This window comes from Artemia sp. Qi Xiang Cuo, unplaced genomic scaffold (assembly GCF_049724085.1).
Source record: "Artemia sp. Qi Xiang Cuo unplaced genomic scaffold, ASM4972408v1 HiC_scaffold_23, whole genome shotgun sequence".
In the NCBI taxonomy this organism is placed as follows: Eukaryota; Metazoa; Arthropoda; class Branchiopoda; order Anostraca; family Artemiidae; genus Artemia; species Artemia sp. Qi Xiang Cuo.
In genome coordinates, this window is record NW_028297432.1 from 4400216 (window position 1) to 4410923 (window position 10708).

Genomic DNA, 10708 nt, shown 5'->3' on the forward strand with positions numbered 1-10708 from the left:
TAGTTCTAAGGCCCGGAAATTATGTCTTTGAGGATGACAACCCTTCCACAGTCCTCAGGGCAAGGGTTATGATTTCTACCTTGGGCGTACATAAGATGTTTATAGAAAGGTTGGTCGTATAAACTTCGGAGGCGGCTCATTGGACAGGTAATAAGAAGTTCCACTGCCATTTTTTAAAATTCAAAGTGATTGGAGGGTAAAAACCCTCCCCCCCCCAACCACAAACACACGTTATATTTCCCAGAAATACATCTGAGACAAATTTTGAGATGGCTATTTGTTGCCGTAGAAACCTCGAAAAGGGCTCATTCGATTGGAATAAGTTTACTAACTGAAGGCTAATGCCCTCTTTAATAGTCAAAAGTGATTAGAGGGCGAAAATCCCCCCTCCCCCCCCCAAAAAAAACAACCATTATTTCCCCAAACACATCCAACCAAAATTTTCAGATAGCCATTTTGTTCAGCGTAGTTGAAAGGTCCGGAAATTATTTCTTTTAGGATGACAACCCCCCATCCCTCAGGGCAAGGGCTGTAAGTTATGCCCCGAGGGTATGTAAGGTTTTTATGGAAAGGGTCGTCTTATGAACTTCTGAGGGGGCTCATTGGATAGTGCTCATAAGTTCTAGTGCTCTTTAAAGAGTCAAAGAAATCGGAGGGCAGCTACGTCCCTCCCCAACCCAAGTCTTATTTTCCCCAATTGTATTAGATAGAAATTTTGAATGCATTCAAAATCAAACATTTCCTCCTTTCCCAAAGATAAATCAAAAACGTAAAAATGGTCAAATTACATAATTTATATTCCTTTTCCCGAAGGCATGGCGTCCCGAGAAGTAAAGCTAATAGACCATGTGACTATTTTGATATTTTTTTTTTAAGATTTCTATCAGTGTTAAGGGCAACTAATAGGGTAATATAGGGTGGTGCGGTTGCCGTCCGTTCATTTTCAACATCCCTCTCAACATGCCTTTAAAGTTCCAAGTTAATACCCTAAACCATTCCTTAGATATTGCTGCAGTGTCTTTTTGACAGCGATCCTGCGTATAGTGTGTTTTAATTTTGTTTGACATCCCCCTTAACGTTTTTTAGAAGTTTCACCCTAATACCCTTAGCCTTTTTGGAGACCAGGATCAAACATATCCCTTTTTCCTAATAACCAACCTTATATATAAGCAATTGGCAAAATGCATAGCGTACAAAACTTACCCCATGGGTTGGGGAAGGTTTTGTCGTCCCTAGAGGCATTGCTATTTGACTTTTCAACTGTTTTCAACAATATGACTATTCAGAAATTTTGATCATATGTCTTCGGAGGTGGACAGCTAAAAAGAGAATTGGGATACTGGTAGCCTACTGACCTACTGGTAGCCTACTATTTAGTATTACCCTTAACATGCCCTGAAAGTTTAAACTTAACACCCTCAGCCGCTCTAATGATATTGCAGATACACCTTACTGATAAACTGGATACACATAATATATTTTGATTTAGTTTAACATGCCCCTCAACACTCGCCAACACTTTCACCTTAATACACTTAGCCTTTCTGAACACACTCAGAATCAAACATACCGCTTTTTACTAATGAAAAACCCTACATGTAAGAGGCGGTAAATTGGATAATTAGCAATTCTTACCCTGGAGCCTGTGGAGGGGGGGGATTTCATCCTTGGAACCATGGTTACTAGACATTTTTATTTTTTTTTTATTTTTTTTTTAAGAAATTACTTTTCAGAATTTTGATCAGGAATAAAGAAAGGGAGCAACTAAGAAGGGCAAGGAGGGATGGCTGCTCTCTGATAGCTCTTCAACATCCCCTGAAAGTTTTAACTTAATACCGTCAGCCGTTCCTTGGGTATTACTGATCGTATTTTTCTTTTTGTTATTTTCTTTCCTCTCTGAGTTTCACTTATCAAGTATTTTGCAGTAGGTTGCATCAAGACAGGGCTAATTGTAGAAAGAGAAAAGCCAAAACAGATAGTCCAAGTAATTGAGAGGCAAATGTTTAAATGGCTGGGGGGTGGGGTATTTTCCTTGGGGGTATTTTTCACGGGGTGGTATTTTCTGGGGGGTTATGTTCTTGTGAGGTAATTACCGGGGGGGGGGGAGGTAAACGCCGGCCACCATAACTATTTATGCTGATATTAATTACTGACAATTCTTTATAACTTTGGATTTCTTAAAGTTAAAAAACGAGAAAATGTTTAAAATGCATTTGGTTTTCTGTAAAGTGCAAATTATTTTTGGTGTCTAGAATGCATGGAGGGTGTCAGCCCTACTCATCTTAGTTACATTACTGTTGGGTCTCTTGCATTATTTTTGGCTCATCACTCATCAGTTTGTTCAGGCCTTTAACAATTCTTGAATTTTTGGATATTTCCCCGTAAATTGCTTTGACCTATGGACGCCTAAAGCGGGGGGGGGGTGAAGCTTCTGGACAATTTGAAGTCAGAAAACAATTCTTTATAAATATATGACCAATATCCCACTCATCAAGACCTGAAAGTTTCAACTTAATGCCATTAAAGAAAACAATTCTTTCTAGGTATATGGCCACTAAAAAATTACAGAAGAATAGCGATGTATCTGGAAATTTTTTTAATTAAAAAAAATAGTTTCCAGGGTGTGAATTTTTCAGGCGGGTTGCTCACATTCAAGTGAATCTTTGTAAGAAGCGCAACCGTAAACACGCAACTGTGATCTTTCTGTAGCTTTCTGTACTTTTTCTATTCCCAATCAGCACAGCATTATTATTTTTTTGTTATACCCTTATTATAATGCATGATTAATATCTTTCAGCATAAATCAGGCCATATGAAATACGACTCGTTAGTTTATATCGGCAACAGAGATAAGCATACACTTCTTTTTTTATTTCAAAGAATAAAGTCTACCAATTATTTTTCAAAAAAGTATTGTCATACATCATTTCCAATTTCAACGTCTAAATGGTTTGAATGTAGGCCTACAGTTAGCTTTTTGAGAAAATCCAAACAGGGGTTTCTCACTAAGCTAACCTAACCTAAAATGATTGCAACAATTGCTATTCTCCTTCTATTGATTGCAATGAAACTCTTCCATTGTAAACTCCACCAAGTTTAAGTTAAATAAAATATTAGAAGCAATTTAATCTCAAACACTGTGAAAAATTGGGTCTTAATTAATTCTGAGAGAGAGACAAGGGGAGGGTGGAAGTAGAATTTGATATATAATCCTGAGGACCGTATTCAGGACTTTTGTTTGGAGGTAATTCCTTTTTTTTGGGGGGGGGAGCATAAGACACTTAAAATCACATCAAAACTGTGTTTTTATACATTTGTATTGCGTTTTTCAGTCAGACAAACATTTACAACCCTCATTGAGCCTTCGGGTAAATACAGAACTAGTTATAAAGAATGGTCAGGGGAGTGGTTGGTAGAAATTGATATTTAATTCCTCTTAATTTCCAGGATTTTAAGGTACATATTTGGGGTTCGAGAAAACATTTCGTTCCAGAAAACGAGAAAACATTTAAAATGCATTTGGTTTTGAGTAAAGTGCATTTGGTTTTCAGTAAAATTCTTTTTTTTATGGTCTTTTTTGATGGATAGTTGATGGTCTGAATAGAAGGCAACTGATAAGTGATGAGCCAAAAGTAATTTAATAGATGCAAGAGACGCAAAAGTAATGCAACTAAAAAGAGTAGGGCTGACACCCTCCATGCATTCTAGAGACCACACATAATTCGTATTTTACTGAAAACCAAATGCACTTTACTGAAAACTAAATACATTTTAAATGTTTTCTCATTTCTCGAACGAAACGTTTTCTCGAACCCCAAATACGTACCTTAAAATCCTGGTAACAAAATTGTAAAAAAGCACTCGACCTCTCCTGTCTAAAGACCATGTGCTTAAAATGCTAAACTGACATTTGGAAACTGGGGGATGTCGGGGTTTGTCTCGCTTCCTTCAGAAGTTGGGCCAATATTTTAGTACTTCCAAGAATTATTCCAGTGACTTATTGAGGCTGTTCTTTGTTGCATAATAGACCATGGAGAAACATGCATGAACCTCAGTAAAAGTCCAATATCCAACTCATCAAGCCCTGAAAGTTTCAACTTAATTCCATCAGCTGTTCGCGATCACATCAACTTACAATTAAATTTTTTTTTTTACAAAATTGACGTTATCAAAAACTACAGTCGTGGGGGGGGGAGGGGGTGACCTTATCCTTTGGCCATATCCTTGGGGGTTTAATCATATATTGTGAAGTATTGATGAGACCTAGATCTATGAAGCTACAAGTCAGGTTTCTATTAAGTTTAAAAAGCGCATTATTTACGAAACAAAAAGCCTAATAAAAATACCGGGTATTTACGGGGGGGGGGGGTATTTTCCGCGTTGGGTATTTTCCACGGGGGCTATTTTCCAGAAATATATTTTCTGTGGGGGGTATTTTCCAGGGTGACATTTTAGGCGGGGAGGGGGGTATTTTCTGCAGGGGGTATTTAACGGGGGTTGGGGTATTTTCATTGGGGGTATTTTTCAAGGGGATAGCATTTTCAGTTTTTTTTGTTCTGGTGGGGTAATCACCACGGGCGGGGGGGGGGAGGATAAACGCCGGCCACCCTAAATATATTTGCTGATATTAATTGCTGACAATTCTTAATAACTTCGGATTTCTTAAAGTTAAAAAACGAGAAAATGATTTAAAATGCATTTTGTTTTCTAAAGTGCAAATTATTTTTGGTCTCTAGAATGCATGGAGGGTGTAAGTAGTAGAATAGATCTTTTGAATTCTGGGACTTTATGTTCCTTCAGGTTTTTCTGGTAGGTAATTCTATTGTAGAGGTCGTTACATCTTTGCTGAGGGATTTACGCAATACCGGTCCTATGATTAAGGACAATTTTTTCTGACGTAGATTTCTAGTTCATGATATACAAGTTTTTATTTTAGGTTTAATCCGTGGTCATTCATCTGTAAGTTGATTAGTAGGTTTTTTTTTTAAACTTGGCTAATAGGTTTTTAAACCTATTACTACGAACGCTACATGCATTCCATTTTTGGAACTAGGAGCGAGATTGTGTAATGCTATCAGACTGATTTCGTTTCATGGGTTCATTAATAGAACGAGTAATGTTTTTGAAAAGGGTAATTACTTCTTTAGTTTACGGGATTTGCGAATTTTTTGCGAAAAGGTACTCCATTTTCACTACTGTGATCTGATTGAATTGTCGCCGACAATGAGATTTAATCGCTGCTAAGCCTATTGTTATTGCGAAAGGGGTTACTCAATTTACTTCTTAGTGTTAAATGACAGATTTCCAAATACGATCATTTTGAAAAGCAGACAAAAAAAAATTGGTTCTGTCCCCTCATTTCTGTAGGGCAGGAGATAACTTAATATACTTAGACAATGAACGATATTAATTAGTGATTGATTGTATCAGTGGAGAAAAAAAGGATTAAACTGATTAACAGTTAAGGCAACCCCAAAGGAGCTGTTAACTGAGGTAATTTGTTATAAATTTGAAAAATACCTTACGACGAATCCGAAACGCTTGATTAACATTTGCAAAAAAAAAAGGAGTAATGGGACTTGCGAATTGGAGGAGATGGGGTGGTTATGCACTGTATAATACACAAGTGATGTCTTGGAGAGTTAGGGGTCGTGTATGTCTCTTTGGGCTATGTTTGTCTCTTTGGGAGCATTTGAATCTTTTGGTTACTAAAGTATTATATTTTCATCATGTTTTCTGATATTCGATTAGGATTAACTTAACTTCATTCCTTGAGTGTTGTCGGGGGTAACACGTAAGTATCAAATTTTGAGTTCACTGCAGGGGATTTTCCACAAGGAGAATTTTCCATGGGGAGGGAATTTTCCAGGAGGTGAATTGCTACAAGTTTCACGAAAAATCATCCGTACATAGGTTTTTCCTAAATTTTTAAAGAAAATTTGCAAATGAAAAGGGGATTTTTGCACCAAACTTATGTTAATTTCTGCTCGTTTTGGGTTTTGATTCGATTATTTCCTCAGACCCTCAAAGGCCATACCCAGGCCCCCGTCTTTCGTAGTTGAATGTTGTCTGAAACTTATGTTTCGGGGTGTATGGGTTGCTATTTTCGACTTTTCGGAGTTGGATTTCTTAGTCTTTCATAGGTATGTGTTGTCTGAAACATATGATTTGGGGTGGATGTTTTGCTATTTTTGACTTTTTTGAGCTGGATTTCTTACCCCTTTCATGGGGGTGTTTTGTCGGAAAATTATGATACAGGATGTGTAGTTTGCTAGTTGGACTTTTCAGAGCAAGATTTCTTAGTCTTTTGTTGGTGTGTGTTGTCTGAAATCTATGATTTAGGATGTGTAGGTTGCCATTTTTTTACTTTTCTGAGCTTTAGCCTAATTGCGTAGCTACTAAAGGAACATTTTTGTTGTATCTATTGGTATCAATATTCCGTTTTTTAGAGTTCAAGTTACTATTGACCCTTACGTGCCTGAAACCATGAATTAGAATATTCAATTAGCTGTTTGGGTTTTCAGACATTGTTTTTTAGATGTTCATGAGTGTTAGTTTCCTGGAGGGGTTTTATGACTCCTCCCTCCAATGAATTCAGATGGTTTTAGGACTCATCCCCCTAGCCATAACTCCATTCAACCTTGAGCGAAGATATAAAAGTTTGATGAAGTATTTTTCTACTTAAAAACTACATTTATAACTTCCAAGATGATAGGGCAGTATGACACAGAATTTATCAGTTACCGAGAGTTCAATGACTCCTCCCCGCAATGACTTCCAAGGGTTTTATGACTCCTCCCCCCAATGAATTCTGATGGTTTTAAGACTAATCTCACTTGTCATAACTCATTTCAACCTTGAGCAAAGGTATAAGAGTTTGATGAAGTACTTCACTACTTAACAACTACATTAATAGCCGCCAAGATGATTGGACAGTATGACACCGAATTTATCAGTTTGAAAAAATCATCTTGCGGTGTTATATTTGAAAGTGCTTTTTTTATTATTGTCTATGGATCTCGAAGAAATTGACTGTTATCATTGGTTAGTGAACTATAATCTGTTTGAGTATGATAAAAGCTTGTGGAGTACTACATTACGTTATATAAACAGACTGGGATTCTATGATAGAGTGATTACACCACTTAATAATACTGCTCAGGAACTGAGAAATGTCCAGGAGGAAGTCAGTGAAATTTGCAGCTTTTTCGGACTTGAAGCACTCTACGTAAAGGGCAATGTACCTACAGATAAAGTTTTAATTCAAAAGTGTGACCCTAGGACTTCCACTTTTTCTAGGATTCACTAGTCTCATGAAATGTAATTAAACAAATATAAAAGATTTTTCAACTAAAGTAAGGAGCAAGTTTAAAACTCATTACAGATTTCCTTTAAAAATTTGGAAAAAAAGCCAACTTCACAATAAAGAGTAAGGAGTTAAGGATGAGACAGACTTTTGATCTTTTACATAATTAAATAAATAAAAATGGGGGGGTTCAGTTGTACAGGGTTTCGGTTATACAGGGGTTCAGTTAAAGAGGTCTCACTTGCACGAAGGTTCAGATGCATGGGGATTCACTTGCTTGGGGTTCAGTTACACGGGGATTCAGTTACAATGGAACCCACACAAAAACAATGGGGGCACACACAAAAGCCAAATTAGCCCAGTGGCCTACGAGAAATCATGGGTTGCATGGGGGGTTGACTTGCAAGGGGGTTCAGTTAAAGGGGGTACAGTTACACAGGAGTTTAGTTAAATTGGGTTGAGTACAAATATAAAATATTTTTCAACTAAAGTAAGGAGCAAGTTTAAAACTCATAACAGATTTTCTTTAAAAATTTGGAAAAAAAAAACAACTTCACAATAAAGAGTAAGGAGTTAAGGATGAGACAGACTTTTGATCTTTTACATAATTAAATAAATAAAAACGGGGGGTTCACTTGTAGAGGGTTTCGGTTATACAGGGGTTCAGTTAAAGAGGTCTCACTTGCACTAAGGTTCAGATGCATGGGGATTCACTTGCTTGGAGTTCAGCTACACGGGGGTTCAGTTACAATGGAACCCACACAAAAAACCCTGGGGGGCACACACAACAGCCAAATGAGCCCATTGGCCTACGAGAAATCATGGGTTGCATGGGGGGTTGACTTGCACGTGGGTTCAGTTAAAGGGGGTACAGTTACACGTGGGTTTAGTTAAATTGGGTTGAGTTGCACGAGGGTTCAGGAGCACGAGACTTCAGTAGCACGGGGGGGTTCAGTTGTACAGGGTTTCGGTTATACAGGGGTTCAGTTACATGGAGGGTATAGTGACATTTTAAAAGATGATTTAAAAGATGATTTTAGAAGAGGATTTGAAGATGAAACTCTGTGGTCGTTATAATACACAAGTTCCATTTGAACAGTGTTGTGAGGTCTCCTACCCCAACCCCAAAGGGTTCCGGTCCTCCTACCCCAACCCTGAAGGAAGCCAGCGGTCCTCAAAGGTCCCCCAAGCTCCCAAAGGACCACCGAGCCCTCAAGGGCCCCCTCACACCCTCAAAGGCCCTACCCAGGCCCCCGTCTTTCGTAGATGAATTTTGTCTGAAATTTATGTTTCGGGATGTATGGGTTGCTATTTTCGACTTTTCGGAGTTGGATTTCTTAGTCTTTCATAGGTATGTGTTGTCTGAAACCTATGATTTGGGGTGAATGTTTTGCTATTTTTGACTTTTCTGAGCTGGATTTCCTACCCCTTTCATAGGTGTGTATTGTCGGAAAATTATGATATGGGATGTGTAGTTTGCAAGTTGGACTTTTCAGAGCTAGATTTCTTAGTCTTTCGTTGGTGTGTGTTGTCTGAAATCTATGATTTGGGATGTGTGGGTTGCTATTTTTTTACTTTTCTGAACTTTAGCCTAATTGCGTAGCCACTAGAGGAACATTTTTGTTGTATCTATTGCTATCAATATTCTGTTTTTTAGAGTTCAAGTTACTATTGAGCCTTACGTGCCTGAAACCATGAATTAGAATATTTAATTAGCTGTTAGGGTTTTCAAACTTAGTTTTTTAGATGTTCATGAGTGTTAGGTTCCTAGAGGGGTTTTGTGACTCCTCCCTCCAATGAATTCAGATGGTTTTAGGACTCATCCCCCTAGCCATAACTCCATTCAACCTTGAGTGAAGATATAAAAGTTTGATGAAGTATTTTTCTACTTAACAACTACATTAATAACTTCCAAGATGATAGGGCAGTATGACACAGAATTTATCAGTTACCGAGAGTTCAATGACTCCTCCCCGCAATGACATCCAAGGGTTTTATGACTCCTCCCCACAATGAATTCAGATGGATTTAAGACTCATCTCACTAGTCATAAGTCAGTTCAACCTTGAGCAAAGGTATAAAAGTTTGATGAAGTATTTCTCTACTTAACAACTACATTAATAGCCTCCAAGATGATTGGACTGTATGACACCGAATTTATCAGTTTGAAAAAATCATCTTGTGGTGTTATATTTGAATGTGCTTTTTTATTATTGTCTATAGATCTCGAAGAAATTGACTGTTATCATTGGTTAGTGAACTATAATCTGTTTGAGTATGATAAAAGCTTGTGGAGTACTACATTACGTTATATAAACAGACTTGGATTCTATGATAGAGTGATTACACCACTTAATAATACTGGTGAGGAACTGAGAAATGTCCAGGAGGAAGTCATTGAAATTTGCAGCTTTTTCGGAGTTGAAGCACTCTACGTAAAGGGCAATGTACCTACAGATAAAGTTTTAATTCAAAAGTGTGACCCTAGGATTCCACTTTTCAATATAGAAGAGTTTAAGTGTCCTAAATTTGAAGGGGGTTATCACCGTCCTGAAGACGAGGTTAGGTTCTTCGCACAGTGGATACCTAAGAACATACCTGATCGTGATAAATCCATAGGACATGTTAAAAACTATTCTATATTATGCGACCATCGTTTCTGGATTTTTAAGTGTTAAATATAAGTACTATTTTTATTTAAAAATTTTATGTTGTTTTTTTTTTCTTTCTCAAAAAAAAAAAATCTGTTAATAAATTTAATTAATAAATATATCTAATCTTAAACCGTCCTTGTTCGTTAAAATATTTATATTTTTAGCAAGTGACAAACTCCTTCCTGAAGTTACCTCATGGATACACAATGCAGAAACTTTATTTAAGAAACTATGAAAAAAATTGTAAGTGAGTAAGTAACAATTTCTTTCTTGAAATCACCTCTTGGATACACAATACAGAAATTTTCATTGAAGAAGTAATGAAAAAATTGTTAGTAAGTAGCAAGTTATTTATTGAATTCACCTGCAGGATAAACAAAGACATTTCGTTCAAGAAATTATGACAAAATTCTAAGTAAGTAACAAACTCTTTATTGTTTACATGACTTAGATACATGATGTAGAAATTTAATTCAAGAAATTATGAAAAAATACTCAGTAAGTAACAATTTCTATCTTGAAGTCATCTCTTGGATACACAATATGGAAATTTCATTCAAGAAATTATGAAAATATTTGTAAGTAAGCAACAAACTCTTTATTGATTTCACCTCCTGGATATACAGTACAGATACTTCATTCAAGAAATTATGAAAAAATCGCAAGTAAGTAACTTTTTTCTCTCTTTATCACAAACAATTTTCACTTAGCTAAATGATGTAGAAATTTAATTCAAGAAATTATTGAA